Below are 22,342 nucleotides of genomic sequence, written 5' to 3' on the forward strand. Positions count from 1 at the left end.
AGCGCCGATAAGGACAGGGGTGCTTCTCCCCCATAACGACGGGTAATACTGTCATTTATCTATAAAGCACCAGCATATATTTTACAAATAGTAATAAAACCATATTAGAGGGGGTATCCTATTACCTGCAATAATTTGCTGCATGAAAAAAAAAAATCTTTTGTTGCGATGAAAGCTTGATGGTCATCATCAGGCTATCCAACTCATGCCAGTTCTTTCATGCTGCAAATACCCAATGTCGTACGAAAACACACATGTTCCGCGAAAAAGCTGGAACTTACTTTTGGAAGCAGGGGGGTGTTTGAGTATTGAAAAAGAACACATGTATGTTTTGTGTGAACTGTGTAAAGAGGGATAATGGCCCTCATTCCGAGTTGTTCGCTCTCAAGCTGCTTTTAGCAGCTTTGCACACGCTAAGCCGCTGCCTACTGGGAGTGAATCTTAGCTTATCAAAATTGCGAACGAAAGATTTGCAATATTGCGAAAACACTTCTCTGTGCAGTTTCTGAGTAGCTCGAGACTTACTCTGCCAGTGCGATCAGTTCAGTGCTTGTTGTTCCTGGTTTGACGTCACAAACACAACCAGCGTTCGCCCAGACACTCCTCCGTTTCTCCAGCCACTCCCGCGTTTTTCCCAGAAACGGTAGCGTTTTTTCACACACCCATAAAACGGCCTGTTTCCGCCCAGAAACACCCACTTCCTGTCAATCACATTACGATCACCAGAACGAAAAAAAAACCTCGTAATGCCGTGAGTAAAATTCCTAACTGCATAGCAAATTTACTTGGCGCAGTCGCACTGCGGACATTGCGCATGCGCATTAGCGACTAATCGCTCCGTTGCGAAAAAAAAATAACGAGCGAACAACTCGGAATGACCCCCAATTAGTATAACAACTTGGGGAGTTTAAGAAGATTGTTTGGTAATTTTATAAAATTGCTTGGAGAGGTGTATTTCCAGGGAGCACTTGAAGGTTTGGATTAGGCTATGGGGGAGGGTTAGGTTCAGTGGTGCAAGTGGGCGGGTACGGGTGGGTACGGCGTACCCGTAAGAATTTAGCCGTGGGTACGCCGTACCCACACCGACGGGCCGCCGCTCCTCTTCCCTCCCTCTGCTGGCTCCACGGCGCACCCGCCGTCCCCGCCGCATCGCCGCACATGTGAGGGGAGGAGAGCGCAGCCTGCGCCTCTCCTTCCCCTCAGTCTCCGGCGGGTGTCATAGTTTAATTCAGCGCCGATCCGTGAGCCAATCAGAGCTCGCACCGCGAGCTCTGATTGGCTCACCGATCGGCGCTGAATTAAACTGTGAGACACCCGCCAGAGACTGAGGGGAAGGAGAGGCGCAGGCTGCGCTCTGCTTCCCTCACATGACAGACAGGACAGCAGCGGCCAGCGGCAGCGGTGAGCAGGGAAGGGGGGGGCATGTTATACCTGGCACTGGGGGATATCTGGCACTGGGGGGGGGGCATTTCTATCTGGCACTGGGGGATATCTGGCACTGGGGGGGCATTTCTATCTGGCACTGGGGGATATGTGGCACTGGGGGCATATCTGGCACAGGGGGGCATATATACCTGGCACTGGGGGATATCTGGCACAGGGGGGCATGTATACCTGGCACTGGGGGATATCTGGCACTGGGAGGGCATGTATACCTGGCACTGGGGGATATCTGGCACTGGGGGCATATCTGGCACAGGGGGGCATATATACCTGGCACTGGGGGATATCTGGCACAGGGGGGGGCATGTATACCTGGCACTGGGGGATATCTGGCACTGGGGGGGCATGTATACCTGGCACTGGGGGATATCTGGCACTGGGGGCATATCTGGCACTGTAGGGGCATTTCTGTATCTGGCACGGGGGGCAATGTATATCTGACACAGTGGGGGCATTTGTGTATTTGGCACTGTGGGGCAATGTGTATCTGACACTGTGAGGCAATGTATATCTGGCACTCTGGGGGCATTTCTGTATCTGGCACTGTGGGGCAATGTGTATCTGGCACTGTGAGGCAATGTGTATCTGGCACTGTGGGGCAATGTGTATCTGGCACTGTGGGGCAATGTATATCTGGCACTATTGGGGTCATACGTGTATCTGCCCCTCCCCCCATATGTGTATCACGCCCCCATTTTCATTGGCCACGCCCCATGTGGCTTTTGGCCACACCCACGCCTTCGACGCGCGCACACATTACCCGTAAGACATTTTTTCTACTTGCACCACTGGTTAGGTTGCGTGTGTGTGTGTGGGGGGGGGGGGGGAGGGGGGGGATTTAGGGTTACGCAATCCCAGGGAGGGTTAGGGTTAAGCTATGGGGGAGGGAGGGTTAAGTTTAGGCTATGAAAAAGGAGGGTTAGGGGGTTTGGGGATTAGGGATAGTATATTTACCAGTTAGGTGTTGGGATCCTGTGCGTCGGGATTATGAATGCTGACATCCCAAGCACCGGGATCCCAATACCATCCCTTCCACAGAGTGGGTGCAGCCTGAAGAAAGTCCTGTAACTGGGAATGGGAGCAGGTAATGAGTGTGAATGAGACCACAGATCTTGCACAGAATTGAGTGATCTCATCTGACCACAGAATGTTTTCCCGCTTACCAACTGGGTCACGCTCACGCTTTGACTAAATCCAGATGTGCTTTTACATGAGAATATCTAAGGGTCTTTCCATTGTGCTTAATATAATAATAAGATATATCTGATGTAATCACAAATCACATAAAGCTGCCATCCCTAGTGGACTACCGAGCCACAAAAGAGAGAATACGTTACATTGCTCTGCGGGACATTGCCTAACCAAATGGTATTTATATTCCAACCTGACTAGGAGCTTTTATGAGGCTTTTGACTGTTTGGATGTAAATGGAGATATTTCTATGAGGTCTCAGGCTGCCCGGTTTTATATTACTTATACTATTTTGTTACATTAGTTTTATTGTTTCTATTGGTACCAATTTCATTGTGCAATATTTTAACTATAAACCACCTACTTATATAAACAGATTCTTATTTATTTACATATTCATATATTAGTTGATTCACTTATGGTCTTCTAGATCTCTTTTTTTACAGTCACACAAGTCCAAATTGCTGTTTTAATAATTTTTTATGATTAGTGATGTCCCTATCTGTTTTATGCTTAGTGCTTTTACGTGGTTGATATTTAGGGGATCCGGTCTCTAGGTCGACATGTTCTAGGTCAACAGGTCAAAAGGTTGACATGAGTTATTCACAATTTCTTTCTTTTTTTTGACCTTCTTCATACTTAACGATCCACGCGGACTACAATTGGGAATAGTAACCTGTGCCAAGCGCAGCTGGAGCGGAGCGAGGCACCTTGCCCAAAGTCGCTCGCCATGCGAGGGGACACGGTGCACTAATTGGGGTTACCGGTCACTGTACAGAGAAAACGACACCAAGAAAACCATAAAAAACTCATGTCGACCTTTTGACCTGTCAACCTACACCATGTCGACCTAGATACCCTGCCGACCTAGAGACCCTGTCGACCTAGTTACTGTCAACCTTGCATACCACACCCAATATTTAGCTGTGTCTTTTTTGCTGCTACCTCCCCACTGTCCAATGTCATGCAGAGCTCGTAATGTGGGTAACTGACGGCACCTTCACTGCAGTCTCAGCCACTGACCTCTGTGGCTGCTGCACAGTGATTGCTGGGCTGTCTGTGGCTGCTGCACAGTGATTGCTGTCTGTGGCTGCTGCAGTGATTGCTGGGCTGTCTGTGGCTGCTGCACAGTGATTGCTGTCTGTGGCTGCTGCAGTGATTGCTGGGCTGTCTGTGGCTGCTGCACAGTGATTGCTGGGCTGTCAGTGGCTGCTGCACAGTGATTGCTGGGCTGTCTGTGGCTGCTGCACAGTGATTGCTCTACTGTCTGTGGCTGCTGCACACTTCACAGTGATTGCTGGGCTGTCTGTAGCTGCTGCACAGTGATTGCTCAGCTGTCTGTGACTGCTGCACAGTGATTGCTGTCTGTGGCTGCTGCACAGTGATTGCTGGGCTGTCTGTGGCTGCTGCACAGTGATTGCTGTCTGTGGCTGCTGCATAGCGATTGCTGTCTGTGGCTGCTGCACAGTGATTGCTGGGTTGTCTGTGGCTGCTGCACAGTGATTGTCGTCTGTGGCTGCTGCATAGTGATTGCTGTCTGTGGCGGCTGCACAGTGATTGCTGGGCTGTCTGTGGCTGCTGCTCAGTGATTGCCGTCTGTGGCTGCTGCACAGTGATTGCCGTCTGTGGGTGCTGCACAGTGATTGCTGTCTGTGGCTGCTGCAGTGATTGCAAGGCTGTCTGTGGCTGCTGCACAGTGATTGCTGGGCTGTCTGTGGCTGCTGCACAGTGATACTGGGCTGTCTGTGGCTGCTGCACAGTGATTGCTCTACTGTCTGTGGCTGCTGCACACTTCACAGTGATTACTGGGCTGTCTGTGGCTGCTGCACAGTGATTGCTCTACTGTCTGTGGCTGCTGCACACTTCACAGTGATTACTGGGCTGTCTGTGGCTGCTGCACAGTGATTGCTGTCTGTGGCTGCTGCACAGTGATTGCTGGGCTGTCTGTGGCTGCTGCACAGTGATTGCTGTCTGTGGCTGCTGCATAGAAATTGCTGTCTGTGGCTGCTGCATAGTGATTGCTGGGTTGTCTGTGGCTGCTGCATAGCAATTGCTGTCTGTGGCTGCTGCATAGTGATTGCTGGGTTGTCTGTGGCTGCTGCATAGTGATTGCTGTCTGTGGCGGCTACACAGTGATTGCTGGGCTGTCTGTGGCTGCTGCACAGTGATTGCCGTCTGTGGCTGCTGCACAGTGATTGCCGTCTGTGGCTGCTGCACAGTGATTGCTGTCTGTGGCTGCTGCAGTGATTGCTGGGCTGTCTGTGGCTGCTGCACAGTGATTGCTGGGCTGTCTGTGGCTGCTGCACAGTGATTGCTGGGCTGTCTGTGGCTGCTGCACAGTGATTGCTGTCTGTGGCTGCTGCACAGTGATTGCTGTCTGTAGCTGCTCACCCAAGTCTCCTATTTGTGCGGAAAGGTTTGCCAGAGATTTTATAGGCAGAATCCAAGTGGTTTGTTGTAGCTTCTACTTCATGATCACCGAGCGGACAGTGCCGTCCAGACAGCTGCATAGTGTTTCCATACTTTATGTATTACCTGGGATCCGGATGATAGGTCAACAGCCAATAGGAGTCGACACAAGTTTTTTTTTCTCCTAATTTTGTCATCCTTTATTATCCACGTGGACTACGATTGGGAATAATAACCTGTGCATTAGCAGAGCGAGGCACCTTGCATGAAGTAAAAAAAGAAGAAGCTTGTGTCAAACATTTTTGTGTCGACCATTTCCATGTTGACCTTTTGACTGTGTCGATCTTTTGTACCAGTCAACCTTAAGCACTGTCTACCTTTTACATGTTGACCTATTGACCTTGTCGACCTCTTGCATGTCAACCATAAGAGGTCGACCTATTTACTGTCAGCCTAATTATAGCTGACCCAATAATCCATAACCATATTACTTTGTTTTTTAGCTTCTTTGAGATGATCTTTAGTGTACATTTTCACAGCGGTATTCCAGATTCACAACCTGGTCAGCAATGTATTAATTGTATATACTGCTTTCTACCCTGTGCACTTTTAATTGAATCCACTCTGCTATTACAGGAGCTCATGTGTATATGGTATGGATTGTATAATGTTATTATTATTGTACAGGCAGATGCGGTTATCCATATATTATCATTTTTAAAAACCTAGCTTATGCCTATCGCTCTTTCCTGAAGGGATTTGCCCAGGGTGAAACTAGCTGAGAAATTTACCTCAACATTGCTGTTGGTGACATTCTAAAAATATGCCTGGATATTACTGAAAGAATCCAGATAATTGTGAAATTGTCCAATTTAGTATTATCTATAAAGGCGGGTACACACTACCCGATGGCGAATCGGCGGCGATAGACGACTATATCATTGAACAATATAGCGTTCAATGATATAGTTCGTACACACCGAACGTTATCGTTCAACGATAACGTTCAGTGACGTCATCGCCACCATTCCCAAACATGCAGCTTAGCCCGACATTGACGGGTTGAGCTGCATGTCAGCTCAACATTTATGAATGCTGAACGACGTGCGAGAGCGCACATCATTCATCAATCTGACCCCCATACACATTGGCCGATTTCAAGCTAATGTCGTTATCGTTTATTTTTTATGCAGTAATCGGCTAGTGTGTAGGCCCCTTAACAAATATACAGAACTTGCAACCATATAGTCTGCAGCATACTCACAAGGGGGCGCTGTTGGGAAGTCTTCCTTGAAGCTGCGCCTCTTTTGCCTTTGTCTATTTGGTTCTCTGGCTGTTACTAAACCATGCCACTCAACATGACCCTCTCTAGGGGGGGACAGAATGCTCTGCTTCTGGACTGTTCTCTTAATGTATGATTGCTGGCACCTGTTTGGAGGAGGTTAATAGATAAGAAAGGTGTTTCAGCACAGGTGATGGCAATCAGAAATTAAGACGGAAGTCCAGGAGCAGAGCATTCTGTCCCTCCTGGGGAAGCTCATGTTGGGAGGTATGACTACACTACAAATCTATACTAGGGTTTATAGTTCACAGTAGCTGGAGACAGAGCCAGCCTTAGGCATAGGCAAACTAGGCAAATGCCTAGGGCATTTGGTATAGGGCATTTGGTATGCTTAGGGGCACCAGCAGCTTCTGCTGATTAAAATGACATGCGGCATGCCTATATTCTGTGTGTGACTGCGGCTGTATCTGCATACGAAATGCTACGTTGCATTGTAGCCCTGGAAATCACTGTAATGTAGCATTTCATATGCAGATACAGCCGCAGTCGCACACAGAATATAGGCATTCTGCATATCATTTTAATCAGCAGAAGCTGCCTGTGCATCCTAGCCACATAGTAATGCAAATAATATGATGCATTTTCATAAACAAAAGGCGCCCGACGTTAGCAGAGCTGCCAGCTGATTTATGCCAGGCATCTCCTGCAGAACTAGCGGCGGTGCTAGGGGGCACCAGACAAAATCTTGCTAGGGCATCATATTGGTTAGGGCCTGTTCTGGCTGGAGACCTTTGTAATGGTTTATATGCAGGGCTGTTTTAGGGTATTAGTGCCCTTTGCACAAAGTTTGGGGACCTGCAAGTCAAATGTATCCCAAATTATCTAGTTTTCTTCAATATGATTTTACATTTGCATTATATGATTTGTGATTGGTTATTACATTTAGGACTTGGAGCAGGGACACTCACTAACTCAGGATGTATGCACACAACACTTTGGGAGTGTTTTAGAACTTCAGGTAAGTTTACTGTTGACCCGTTTGTTAGGTCTAATGTTAAATGTTGGTGTATGTGAAGATTTAGAACTTGATAGGGCTGTGTAGGGATAGGGACTATGATGCCCATTTATGGAGCCCTGAAAGAGCCATCAGTTTTTGCTGGAATTAGGGCTTTTTCTATTTATCATGGCCTACCGCCATTGTGTGCTGTGGCCTTATATGACTGGAGATAGCCATATTGGCAATAGCTATATATCACAAACGTTTACCTTTTCCTTACATCCAAATGTATCTACATCTACAGTATTTATTTGCTTCTGTATTTTACATTTTTAACTGAATCTGCTGCAGGAAGGCTTATTGGGTTGGGGCTGTGAGGCTGGCGGTGGGGATCCCGGAGGTCAACATACCGAACCCAGGATCCTGACCGCAGAATGCTAGCGGGGGGAAGGGGGGGGGGTCAGCACAACAGAGCCCCTTGCAGCTCGCCAAGCGGCAGGATCAGTGCACTCGCCACAGGTTCTATTCCCACTCTGTGGGTGTCGTGGGAATAGCCCCTGTTAGTTGGCATACCGACTGTTGGGCATTTGATCGCTCAGGATCCCAGTGTCGGCATGGTCACTGCATCCCGGCTCGTCCATTCAGCGCACTTATATGACCCAGCTATGGCAGGTTACTTATGTGCAAAAGGGACACCTGCTGTCAGCCATTATTGCCAGGGAGCTGGGTGATGAGCGACTCTATGAGGTCAAAGGTCACTCTTCACCATCTATTTTTGAAAACAGCTGCGGCTTAACTCTCGGAGGCAACCAAAGCATTCACTGCCAGGTGTAAGGGGATGCACAGGGGTGGATGGGTTCTGCAAGATGTTTCTTTTTATTGTTTTGCTCCTGCATTTGCATGAACATGCGTGAACACCGGTCATCAGAGTAATGCTGGAATTTTCACACTGCTGGGTCCTGGAAATCTGCATTGGAAGGTGCAGACACTGGCCTAGGCATGCCTCAAAAACAGGGCTGATGCCCCCCATTTTAGAGAATGGTTGCCATCACCACCCCCACTCCACTCCTAAGCGGCCCAGCCTTTCAGTGAAGCTGCAACTTGGGAGGGTCCTGTGTCTGGGGACGCAGGACCCGATTTGCACATGCTCAGTTTAGTACACATCGGAGATGTACATAAACCATTGGTTTGCGTACTTCTCTTAATCAGGCTCTTTATCATAAGGATCAGGCCATTTATCACAAGGTGCAGGCCCTTTATCACAAGGCGCAGGCCCTTTACCACAAGGAGCAGGCCCTTTATCACAAGGAGCAGGCCCTTTATCACAAGGAGCAGGCCCTTTACCACAAGGAGCAGGCCCTTTACCACAAGGAGCAGGCCCTTTATCACAAGGCGCAGGCCTTTTATCACAAGGGGCAGGCCCTTTATCACAAGGCGCAGGCCCTTTATCACAAGGGGCAGGCCCTTTACCACAAGGAGCAGGCCCTTTACCACAAGGAGCAGGCCCTTTATCACAAGGTGCAGGCCCTTTACCACAAGGTGCAGGCCCTTTACCACAAGGAGCAGGCCCGTTATCACAAGGAGCAGGCCTTTTATCACAAGGAGCAGGCTCTTTTTCACAAGGAGCAGGCCCTTTTTCACAAGGAGCAGGCCCTTTAAAAAAACATTAACCAAAGAGCTATACATAATAAGTATATATATATATATATATATATATATATATATCCAATAAAGTAGGAGCACTCACCAGTCTTCATAGTATTCTCATTTTTATTAGCAGCAAGACATCAATTGAGGGGTGTAATCGACGTTTCGGTTCCCAGTTCCCAGGCCCTTTATCACAAGGAGCAGGCCCTTTTTCACAAGGAGCAGGCCCTTTAAAAAAACATTAACCAAAGAACTATACATAATAAGTATATATATATATATATATATATATATATATATGTGTTCATAAGGAATTACCTATAAATTCGTATGGAATTAGACCACATTTGGCCCTTTCGTGAACCGTGAAACCCGAAACAAGCACATAAAAAGAAAACGATAAAAACTTGTGCGCAGGCGGGAAGCTTTTTTGGCTTTACAACAGAAATATGAATCCCAGAAACATCTGGAATGCTTAAAGTACTTTAAGAAGATTTCTGCAGCTCAAATAGTTTGTGGAGCAGCGTGGGGCGGGCAGCGCGGTACAGCAGCTGTCACTGAGTGTCTTTTAGCTCATGTCTTTTAGCTTATGACAAGAAATAGGTGCACGCTACAGATCTGGATATTTACATGTGCATATATTTATATTTATTCTCTTCACTGGAAATGATAAACATCTGAGCGTTTGTGGAGGCCCAAAGTGAATCCTGCTGTAAATTATTCCCAGGAGACCGTGCCTGACAGAAATATGACTGTGCTCTGCTGCTAAACGACAGTAACCTGGAGTGAACCATAGCTGCAGTTCGACATTCGGCTCTTAAGTGGATTTATTACTGCGTTTTTTTTTCTAGTTTGAAATTAATCTTGGAAATATCAAATCACAGGATATAAAGTCACAAATGCATTTAAGATGCAGGATTACTTTCCATGCTCTATACGAACCGTTATCCTTTTTCAATAAGTTGTCTTTATTACATATGGTACATATTATTGATGGCAGAATGGCACGGCCGAGGGATTAAAGGGGAAGTATTATGTTTTATGAAAAGAAAATATAGCTGGTACGGGTCTTTTTATGCTGAGTAAAACAAGGGTAATCCCGCAGCTTGGCGATGTTTCATTCGAAAGTTATAACTAAAATACATAAATCTTGTCACCTGCTGTAGAAAAAAGTCACTTGAACATATGTTTTATTACACCCCCTCCCCCCCCCCCCCACTTTCTTAGCCACGTCTTTATTTTATAACATAGTGTGAAAGACGTCTATTCATACATTTTGAGAGTGTATACTGTATTGCTGCCTCTCAGTACTGGTTGCCCGAGTTTAAGTCATCACGGTGTTATCTGGAGATTGCAAACTCCCCTTTTGGAGATCCACTGGCGTATCTATAATGGATGCATTGCCCCTGGGTCCAGGGGGTGCCCCACACTGCCCAACCTGTACCTATTTCTTCTATACTTACCCCTCCGGAGTCCTGTACTCCCAATCTGTCCTTTACACACACACACACTGATGTGCTGCATGACAGATGGGTTAATGCCAGGGCCACCCTAACCCCCCTTCCCCACCACCACCACCACCAGCCACCACCACCACCAGCCACCACCACCACCACCACCACCACCACCCTTGCATCATTTATCATTTTCATTGACTGGTTTTAAGCCCTCATTTGATGATACCTAATTTAATAGAATAATAATAAAAAGCCATGAACTTTTTTTTTTTAATGTGTATATATATATATATATATTTACTACAGCTTACGGGGCTATATGTGCATGTCCTACCCATTTACACGCAATTCAAGATGGCATATGGTTCAGTATAGTGGAAATGTTTAGCAGTTACTTGTACTTTTTGGGCTGACAGTACCAACACAAGCCTCCAAGTGCCGCCCCCCAGTGAGTACCGTCCCTAGGCACGTGACTTACTTGGCTAGTGATGCGGTGTACGAAGTGGTGCAGTAGCATTCCCTAAACACAATACAGGTTGAGTATCCCATAGCCAAAATTCAAAATCCCACATTCTTGAGTCCCCTACTGAGATAATGACATATATATTATATAGTTTCAACATACGGCAGATTGTGTAGTGTGTACGCATACCTGAGTTATCATTGCATCGTATTGGACCGTCGCTAGATTGTCACGTCTTTCAGGTGTGTACCCTGCTTAACTCTCAGTCCTTGGTTTTCCCATATCATGTCACTGCCCCTGTCACATACAGTCCTGCCATCACTCATCTCCTGATATACTCTGTGCTGCTGGGAACCCTGCTTCTTCTACAATATAACTCTCAGCTTGTGGCTTCCTGCTGCCTCCATTAGACTCCTCACAACATGTCACTGGCCCTGTCCTCACTAGCACATCACCTATCTCATATACTGTACTATGTGATGCTGGGAACCCTGGTCTTTATACTATATAACAATTATTTCTGCAAGCTCCATTCAATTTCTCACATCATGACACTGCCCGTCACATGCAACCTTGTCTTCCCTAACATATTTATTACTAGTTATTTATATACTGTAGTGCACACATATTCCACAGTGCTCTAAAGAGAATATTTGGCCATTCACATCAGTCAATGCCACAGTGGAGCTTACAATCTATATTCCCGAAAACATGTACACGCACACACATTTCTGCTAGGGTTAATGTCTGTTGGGGAAACCGGAGTACATGGGGATCCCCACACAGGCATGGGGCGAATACACAAACTCCACACAAGACCATGGTGGGAATCGAACCCATGACCTTAGTGCTGTGTGGAAGAAATACTAACCATTACACCAACCGTGCTGCTCATATTCTCAAGTGAACAGGTCTTTGCCTTAGATCATGCTAGCTATAACAGAAACATGTCTCACACGATCAGACACGGCCTCCCCTACAGCACTGTCACATGGCGGCTTCCACTTCACACACACTTCCAGGCCTGGTAATAGTAAAGGAGGTGGAGTTGGAATATTACTGTCTAAATCCTACACACACACACACAGTTTTACCACCTGTTCCTTGACTAACATTTACATAATTTGAAGTACATTCTATTAGGTTTTCACCGCTTTCTCTCTGCGTGTTGCAGCTATCTATCGACCACCTGGGCAACCCACAAAGTTTCTGGAAGATTTTTCTGCTTGGCTCCCTCACTTTTTATCCTCTGACATCTTCACCATCATTGTGGACAATTTCAATATCTCTACAGTCCACAATCTCCCCAAGTTTCCAAACTACTCTCTCGAACCTCCTCTCTTGGCCTCTCCCAATGGACTGACTCCCCTACTCAGCAGGAGGGTGTTACGTTCCTGATGCTCAGAACTGGAGAGATGTTGCGAGGTGAGTTCAGAGCACCAGGACGCGACGCTGAACTAAGGAGTGGTACGAGAATAGCTCCTAGCACCCTACCTCCGTTGTCTTACCCGTGTGGTCAATTCACGCCTGAGTGACTATGGTTTCTTGGGCCCACGGCAGCCGCGTTTGAAGGGCGGATTAAGTCTGCCCAACTCCGATGCCCCCAGGTCTTAGCGTGAGACAAAGTGTGAACCGAGACAGGATAATAACAAGGGGACCTCTAACTAAAACAAACAGAAGCTAGGGGCTACTAACTACCCTGAAACTAAATATATGTGCGGCACGCCACCAAAGGAAAAGATCAACAAAAGATACCACTGTCCGTTCCCCCACACGGCACCGCCGAGTTCTGGGGAGGACAGTGAAAAGCGGAAACCTCAGCAAAAACCACCAACACAAAGGTAATACAAGGATTAAGCGGCCTAGGCCGCAACTCGCGGCAGAAGCCGCTACTCACAAACCGGGAGAGAACCCCAAGTAACGAGAACCCACGGATGACTGCAACAGGTTCGTTTTGGACAGGAAGGATTCCCAGGACCGGCTTCAGAACTCCAGGACACGGAAGCACAGGAAGCAGGATCGACCAGATACAGCTAAACCAGGAACAGACGTTACCAGGCAGGAACAGCATACAGGAAGCTATCACCGGCATCTGTGCCAGGTAGTGAGGGAGAATTTAACAGGGAACCCTCCAATAGCTGCAGCGAAGCCTGATTAGTAATGTCGTGCAGCTGCCCTGCTGCACGACCAGAGCTAACAGGTGTAATGATAGGCAGGAAGCAACGGGGAATGCGGTAGTAAGTGGCGTCCCCGTTGCTAAGGGTCCGGCGGCCAAGCGCGCACGGCGTCCTAGCGTTGCTAGGGACCCGGCGGCTCAGTGCGCACGGCGTCCTAGCGTTGCTAGGGACCCGGCGGCTCAGCGCGCACGGCGTCCCAGCGTTGCTAGGCGCCGGGCGGGCAGGGAAGGAGGTGCGGCGGCCGTGAGCGTCGCTCGGAAACAGACTGAGCGGCGCCGTGGACCGCGGCACCTAACAGTACCCCCCCCTTGAGGAGGGGTTAAAAAACCCCTAAAGCCGGGTTTCTGAGGAAATTCCTTAAAGAATAATCTCTTAAATTTAGGGGCATGTAGATCCTTATCCAGGACCCAAGACCTTTCCTCTGGACCATAGCCTTTCCAGTGAACCAAAAAATAAAGCCGGCCCCGAGAAACCTTGGAATCTAAAACCTTCTCCACCAAGAACTCTTGTTGCCCCTGAACATCCACCGGAGGTCTACCCTGGGAAGTCTTCCGAGGGAATCTCCTGGAAGAAATATACTGCTTCAGAAGGGAACAGTGAAAAGTATTGCCAATTTTGAGTGATTTAGGCAAGCGTAGCCGAAAAGCAACCGGGTTGACCTTCTTAACGATAAGGAACGGTCCAATAAATTTGGGTCCCAATCTAGCCGAGGGTTGTCGGAACTTGATAGGGTGTGGTTGTCAACCCGCAACATCTCCCACCTTAAAAGTGCAGGGGCGTCGGAACCTATCAGAATTTTTTTTTTCTCGGAAGGCAGCCTTCTTAAGGGCAAGGTGCACCTTTTTCCAAATCATTCTGAGATGGGAAGTTAAGGTCAACGAGGAGACTGGAAAATGAGGGTAGAAAGATTAGGCCACCACACTGAGCGAGAGACTAACTCGAAGGTCTTAGTGATACCCGGATGACCAGAAACTTTGTTATCATGAAACTCAGCTAGAACAGTGCCTCTCAGAAATTCAGGGACGAAGAGACGATCTGCAGGAGTAACTTTGGGAGCCTGCTGCTCAAGCTGGACTAGCTGTGTAAATAAATCCTGTGTGAGGCCTGCCCGGATGACAGACGATGGAACTATGGGGGTAGTAGCCGGATGGTTATTGTGAACCGGAAGAAAACAACGTGACAGGGCATCAGCTTTCGTATTCTTGGAACCGGGCCTGAAGGTGATAATAAACCTGAAACGAGTAAAAAACAGCGCCCAACGTGCCTGTCGGGCATTAAGCCCTTTAGCAGACTCAATATACTGCAGGTTCTTGTGGTCAGTAAACACCGTAATGGTATGCCTAGCTCCTTCCAGCCAATGCCTCCACTCCTCGAAAGCCCATTTAACTGCCAACAATTCTCGATTACCAACATCATAGTTGGATTCTACGGAGGAGAATTTCCTGGACATGAAGGAACATGGGTGTAATTCCTGAGACTCCGGTTCTTCCTGAGAAAGGATAGCCCCCACTCCAACCTCTGAGGCATCTACCTCGACAATAAAGGGGAGCTCCGGGTTAGGGTGTCTGAGTACTGGAGCTGAAACAAAGGCCTGCTTTAAGGTCAGAAAGGCAGACTTGGCTTCAGGCGACCAATTGGAAGGGTCTGCTCCTTTTTTAGTCAATGCTACTATAGGAGCAACCAAATCAGAGAAGGTATGAATAAAACGGGTGTGGTTCGTTTTATCGACAGTATCTAGGTCGACAATGTTTAGGTCGACCACTATAGGTCGACAGTCACTAGGTCGACATGGATGGAGGGTCGACGGGGTTTCTAGGTCTACATGTGCTAGGTCGACAGGTCTAAGGGTCGACATGAGGAATTTTTTTTTTATTGGTGTTGTTTTCTTCGTAGAGTGACCGGGATCCCAAATTAGTGCACCGCGTCCCCTCGCATGGCTCGCTTCGCTCGCCATGCTTCGGGCATGGTGCCTTCGCTTCGCTCGGCACACTTTACCGTTCCAATTGTAGTCCACGTGGATCGTTAAGTATGAAAAAATCCCCCCCCCCCAAAAAAAATGTGAAAAACTCATGTCGACCTTTAGACCTGTCGACCTAGCACATGTCGACCTAGAAACCCTGTCGACCTTCCATCCATGTTGACCTAGTGACTGTCGACCTATAGTGGTCGACCTAAACATTGTCGACCTAGACACTGTCGATCTTCAGACCGGATCCCGAATAAAACGCCTATAGTAATTTGCAAACCCTAAAAAGCGCTGAATTGCTTTTAAGTTTGTGGGTTGTGCCCAATTTAGGATGGCCTGGAGTTTCTTAGGTTCCATGAAAAACCCCTTAGGAGAAATAATATACCCCAGGAAGGACACTTCTGTGATGTGGAAATCACATTTCTCCAGTTTGGCGTATAAATGATTTTCCCGTAATTTCTGAAGGACCAGTCGCACATGGGTAATATGTTGTTCAAAAGACTCAGAGTAAATCAAAATGTCGTCTAAATAAACGACTACAAACTTTCCAAGAAAGTCACGAAGGACGTCGTTAATGAGATCTTGAAATACCGCAGGAGCATTTGACAGCCCAAACGGCATCACCAGGTATTCATAATGTCCTGACTCTGTGCTGAAAGCCGTCTTCCACTCATCCCCAGATCTTATTCGGATGAGATTGTAAGCCCCTCTAAGATCGATCTTGGAGAAGATAACGGCAGACCAGAGCTGATCAAAGAGTACTGAAATCAATGGCAAGGGGTAGGTGTTTTTAACAGAAATTTTATTCAGAGCCCGAAAATCAATACATGGTCTGAGCGACCCATCTTTTTTCTCAACAAAAAAGAACCCTGCACTCAAAGGAGATTTCGAGGGTCTAATGAAGCCTTTCTTTAGGCTCTCCTGTACATAATCATTCATTGCCGTGGTTTCCGGCCCAGACAGGGCATATAGTCTCCCCTTAGGTAAAGAGGCACCGGGAACTAAATCAATAGCACAGTCATAGGACCGATGAGGAGGCAGTATATCCGCATTACCCTTGGAGAAAACGTCGGCAAAGTCCTGATATTCCAAAGGAATAAGTTCTGGGGTGACGGCCGCAACCCGGACTGGATGGGAAATACACTCCTTAACACAAAAGGGACCCCATCGGGAAATCTCCCCAGACCGCCAATCTATGGTGGCATTATGAAAGGCAAGCCAGGGGTGACCCAAAACTACGGGGACAGCCGGACAATGAGTAAGGTAAAATTCGATTTTCTCTGAATGTAGGGCCCCTACTGTCATTTGTACTGGAGGTGTGCGGTGAGTGATAACCCCATTAGAAAGCGGACCACCATCCAAGCCGTGCATGGTGATACGTTTCTCCAAAGGTATCTGTGGAACGCCTAAAGCCTGAGCCCAACCAAGATCAATGAAATTTCCCGCAGCTCCACTGTCGACGAAGGCCGACACCAACGAACTGAGGTTACCAAAGGAAATTTTAACAGGAACTAATAAGGAATCGTTAGAGGAGATTAACTGCAGACCCAAGTGAACCCCCTCACTACTCACTTGGTCAGAGCGTTTCCCTGCTTATTCGGGCAATTACGTGCGATATGTCCCTTGCCACCACAATACAAGCAAAGACCAGAATTTAACCTTTTGGTTCTTTCCTCTTGGGACAGCCGGGAGAGACCCATTTGCATGGGCTCCTCGACGTCCTCAGGGAAAGTATATACACATGGACTAGGCCTGAAACTAGCTCCTCTTTCAGCCCTCCGCTCACGGAGACGACGATCAATTTTAATAGCGAGCTCCATGAGTTTGTCTAGAGTCTCAGGAGCGGGGTACTGAAGGAGACTGTCTTTAATAACTTCAGACAAACCGAGGCGAAACTGACTGCGCAGGGCCGGGTCATTCCAGCCACAGTCGTTCGACCAACGGCGAAACTCGGTACAATACGCCTCAGCTGGGTTTTTCCCTTGTTTAAGTGCACGCAGGTGGCTCTCAGCTGATGCTTCTCTATCAGGGTCATCATACAAAAGGCCTAAGGACTTAAAAAAGGCATCCACCGATAGCAAGGCAACATCATCCGCTTTTAACCCAAAAGCCCAGGTCTGTGGATCACCTTGTAATAATGACATCACAATCCCGACCCGTTGAGACTCAGTACCAGAGGAACGGGGCCTTAAACGAAAATAAAGCTTACAAGCTTCCTTAAAATTAAAAAAATCCTTTCGGTTACCCGAAAAACGGTCAGGTAAATGCATTTTTGGTTCTGGAATCATACTCGGGGAGGCTCGCAAAAGATCTTCCTGCGATCTCACCCGAAGAGTAAGATCCTGAACCATCTGAGTTAATTCCTGAATCTGGTTGGCCAAAAGCTGGCTGGGATTTGGACCTAAAACTGCCGGATTCATGAGGCCGAATTTCTAGGCCCACCAAATACAAAACAACTTTTTTTTTTTTTTGGTGTTGTTTATTTTTGGGCCGGTGATAATGTTACGTTCCTGATGCTCAGAACTGGAGAGATGTTGCGAGGTGAGTTCAGAGCACCAGGACGCGACGCTGAACTAAGGAGTGGTACGAGAATAGCCCCTAGCACCCTACCTCCGTTGTCTTACCCGTGTGGTCAATTCACGCCTGAGTGACTATGGTTTCTTGGGCCCACGGCAGCCGCGTTTGAAGGGCGGATTAGGTCTGCCCAACTCCGATGCCCCCAGGTCTTAGCGTGAGACAAAGCGTGAACCGAGACAGGATAATAACAAGGGGACCTCTAACTAAAACAAACAGAAGCTAGGGGCTACTAACTACCCTGAAACTAAATATATGTGCGGCACGCCGCCAAAGGAAAAGATCAACAAAAGATACCACTGTCCGTTCCCCCACACGGCACGCCGAGTTCTGGGGAGGACAGTGAAAAGCGGAAACCTCCGCAAAAACCACCAACACAAAGGTAATACAAGGATTAAGCGGCCTAGGCCGCAACTCGCGGCAGAAGCCGCTACTCACAAACCGGGAGAGAACCCCAAGTAACGAGAACCCACGGATGACTGCAACAGGTTCGTTTTGGACAGGAAGGATTCCCAGGACCGGCTTCAGAACTCCAGGACACGGGAGCACAGGGAGCAGGATCGACCAGATACAGCTAAACCAGGAACAGACGTTACCAGGCAGGAACAGCATACAGGAAGCTATCACCGGCGTCTGTGCCAGGTAGTGAGGGAGAATTTAACAGGGAACCCTCCAATAGCTGCAGCGAAGCCTGATTAGTAATGTCGTGCAGCTGCCCTGCTGCACGACCAGAGCTAACAGGTGTAATGATAGGCAGGAAGCAACGGGGAACGCGGTAGTAAGTGGCGTCCCCGTTGCTAAGGGTCCGGTGGCCAAGCGCGCACGGCGTCCTAGCGTTGCTAGGGACCCGGCGGCTCAGCGTGCACGGCGTCCCAGCGTTGCTAGGCGCCGGGCGGGCAGGGAAGGAGGTGCGGCGGCCGTGAGTGTCGCTCAGAAACAGACCGAGCGGCGCCGTGGACCGCGGCACCTAACAGAGGGCCACTGCCTTGATCTTGTATTCACCAGACTATGCTCTGTTTCTGAACTCACTAACACTGCTTTCCCTCTCTCAGATCACAACCTTATCACCTGCATGCTCTCCTTCATTACTTGAAACTCAATGTCCCTGAAGTCTACCCAGCCTCCTCCAACCCACAGAAATATTAATGCTATTGATTTTCAACAACTATCTACCTCACTGCAACCACTGCTCTCACCTATTTCTACATTCACCTCTCCTGAGCCTGCTGTATACCACCTTAACCAAACTCTAGAAACAGCACTAGATGAAGTGGCTCCGGCTACCCATCACACTCCACGAAGACTTATGCTGCATTCACACAGCAAATGCCGGGTCCTACCCGGTAAGACAAACGTGTACTTACCGGGTGGGATCCGGCATTTGCGCTCCGTTGCAGGCTTCCCGACCCGGCAATATACCGGGTCGGTTGCCATGACAACGGAGGCCGCAGCAGCAGCAGGGGCGGGGGTGGAGGCGGCGTCGGGAGATGAGCTCATCTCCAGCGCCGCCTCTCCCTATCTTGTGAATGGGAACCGTGTCGCATCGACACGGCTCCCATTCACACCGCACCTGACCCGGTAATCAACCCGGGTAAAACCCTTCTTTTTTACCGGGATGATTTACCGGGTCAGGCGACCCGCTAAATCACCCAGTGTGCTTTCACATCGCACACTGACCCGGTTCGACACGGCAATATGCCGTGTCGGTACCGGGTTATTTGTGCGATGTGAAAGGGGTATAAGATGTCAGCCATGGCACTCTAAATACACAAGACACCAACAAAAACTCTCACGTAAAGTAGAACACCAGTGGCGTAAATCTCGTAGTTCATGTGACTTCATCACATATAGGACCGTGTACCACTCTTATCGTAATGTTCTGGACACTGCCAAACAAAGATATTTCCAATCTCCCATCTCTGCTTAAGCCTCTAACTCCAAGCGACTTTTTAATACATTTAAATCACTTCTTGTCCCTCCCTCACCCAACCCACCACCCACTATCAGTGCACAAGATCTTGCTTCCTATTTCAAGGACAAGATTGATAAGATCCAAAATGAAATGGTATGCTTTTCCACAGCCAGTGACCTGCTAAATTCCCTTCCTGAACACCTTCTCTTCATTTGATCCCACAATGAAGATGAAGTACTGTATCTGCACTCTTCTCATCTGCCTACACGACTTCCTCTCCCCTTGACTCTGTACCCTCACAAATTAGTAAAGCTCTGTCTGCTGTGCTCATCCCAACCTTAACTAAAATCTGTAATCTCTCTCTGTCTACTGGTATCTTTCCTTCTCGGTACAAGCATGCAGTGATTACTCCCATTCTAAAAATAAATAAATTCTGACCCTAACTCTCTCTCCAACTACCGTCCCATCTCTCAGCTCCCATGCCCCTCCAAGCTACTTGAGAGACTTGCCTACACTCGCCTCACACACTTTCTTAACTCACACAGCTTACTGGACCCATTTCAGTCAGGATTTCGTGCCAAACACTCCACAGAGACAGTACTGACTAAGGTAGTGAATGATTTGGTCACTGCTAAATCTAAAGGCCATTACTCACTACTCATTCTCCTTGATCTCTCTGCTGCTTATGACACGGTTGACCACTCTCTTCTCATACAAACACTAGGATCCCTAGGTATTCATGACACAGCCCTTTCTTGGTTCTCATCCTACTTTTCTAATCACTCCTTCAGTGTTCATTTCTCTGATTCCACCTCCTCTTCACTACCTCTCTCAGTTGGAGTACCGCAAGGCTCAATCTTAGGCCCTCTGCTTTTCTCTATCTATACCACATCTCTTGGCAAACTAATCAACTCTTTCGGTTTTCAGTATCGTCTGTATGCAGAGGATACTCAAATTTACCGATCCTCCCCAGATTTGTCACCATCTGTGTTGGGCCATGTCACTGAATGCCTTTCTGCCATTTCATCTTGGATGTCATCTCGCCACCTCAAACTTAATATTTCAAAAACAGAATTAATTATGTTTCCACCGGCCAATAGTAGTTACCAACCTGATATCTCTATCACTGTTGATCACTCAGCAATCATCCCTACCCCACAAGCTCACTGCCTAGGTGTCATTCTTGACTCTGAACTGTCCTTTGTTTCCCACAATCTGTCTCAAGATCATGTTACATACATCTAAGAAACATATTTAAAATACGACCATATCTTACACAAGACACTGCTAAAACTCTAATCCATGCTCTCGTTATCTCCTGCATTGATTATTGTAATAGTCTCCTGACCGGTCTTCCCAAACATAGGCTCTCACCATTACAATCCATTTTGAATGCAGCTGCGAGGCTAATCTTCCTCGCTAGACATTGATCGTCTGCAGATCCGCTCTGTCAGTCCCTCCATTTGTTACTTTTACTTACACGCAAGGCTATTAACCAAACTGCACCAACATACATCTCTTCACTCATCTCAAAATATCTGCCTACCCGACCTCTCCGCTCTGCACAAGATCTGCATCTCTCATCCAGACGTATTACTTGTTCACACTAAAAATTACAGGACTTTATCCGGGCTTCACCCACTCTGTGGAATGCTCTCCCCCGCTCAATAAGACTCACCTCTAGTCTCCAAACCTTTAAATGTTCCCTGAAAACTCAACTCTTCAGACAAGCCTATCAAATTCCAGACCAAGCCACATAAGCTTCAGTGCTTCCCTATCTAATTACATCCTCTCTGTACAGTAAACATAACATCACATATCTTGTCTTTCTTTACTCTCACACCCTCCTGACCCTTGGCCAACATTGCTGGGTGATCATATCATACAACCCATTAAGAACCTAGCAATCTGGTGGACCATTATGCAATAGGTAGCATATATCCTTGTGTATCAATGCCTATTTCCTTATAGATTGTAAGCTTGCGAGCAGGACCTTCCTACCTCTATGACGGTCTATTTTTACCCAGTTTTGTTCTATTACTGTTCTAATTGTAAAGCGCAGCAGAATATGCTGCGCTATATAAGAAACTGTTAATAAATAATAATAAATCATCAGAAATAATCTGTGTTGCTGTGAACATTCAGCTGTTCTGAGTGGATATTCGTGTTTCTACCACTGCACCCTTCACAGCAAGTGGTGCACACAATTGCAAATGAAAATGGAACAATAAGCATACCTGCCACGATTTCCAGCAGTTCAAAGGGTGTACACTGTAAGAAAAAGGTTGTGTTAATGCACCAACACAGCATGGTTTATGTGAATTTGGGTGTTTTGAGGGTATCAGGGTGTGATACCCTGAAACTGCAGCCCAAATCAACTGTGGCACTACAGGTGCCAGCATGACTTTAATAAAAGTAAAATGTTTGCTGGAGTTGCATAGCACTGTGCCAGCAGCCTACGGCTTGCAGCACAGAAGGAGTTAACAGCACAGCTCATAGCTATACAGATTAGTCTGCAAAATGCAAAGGGCACGACTCACTCATTTGCAGACTCAGAGCGGGAAACTGAGAGCGGGAAACACAGAGCGGGAAATCCCAGATAGAATGTGTACCTGGGAATGCAGGGTTATAAAAAGGTTGTCCTGCAGCAGCCTGGAGAGAGGACAGTCAGTGGGGAGAGTGAGCAGACAGTGAGAGGAGAGTGAGCAGACAGTGAGGTGGATTAGCCAGAAAGATGTAGCCCCAGTGAGGGCTCCCCACATGTTTTGGTGGGGAGTGATGCCAGCCACAGCAAAGCACTTGATGACAGAGGGAGACATCGCAG

The 22,342-nt window shown here is 47.6% G+C and overlaps 1 protein-coding gene across 1 annotated transcript in view; it reads right to left on the minus strand.

Annotated features, from left to right (window-relative positions):
* The window catches only part of GXYLT2 (glucoside xylosyltransferase 2), a 151,227-nt gene extending 129,453 nt beyond the window's left edge, over positions 1-21,774 (minus strand). The window contains exon 1 of the mRNA XM_063941035.1: positions 21,756-21,774. The gene's annotated coding sequence lies outside the window, so the exon portion shown is untranslated. The remainder of the gene's footprint in view (positions 1-21,755) is intronic.
* Positions 21,775-22,342: the final 568 nt, after the last annotated feature.

Source organism: Pseudophryne corroboree, chromosome 9 (genome assembly GCF_028390025.1).
Source record: "Pseudophryne corroboree isolate aPseCor3 chromosome 9, aPseCor3.hap2, whole genome shotgun sequence".
Taxonomy (NCBI): Eukaryota; Metazoa; Chordata; class Amphibia; order Anura; family Myobatrachidae; genus Pseudophryne; species Pseudophryne corroboree.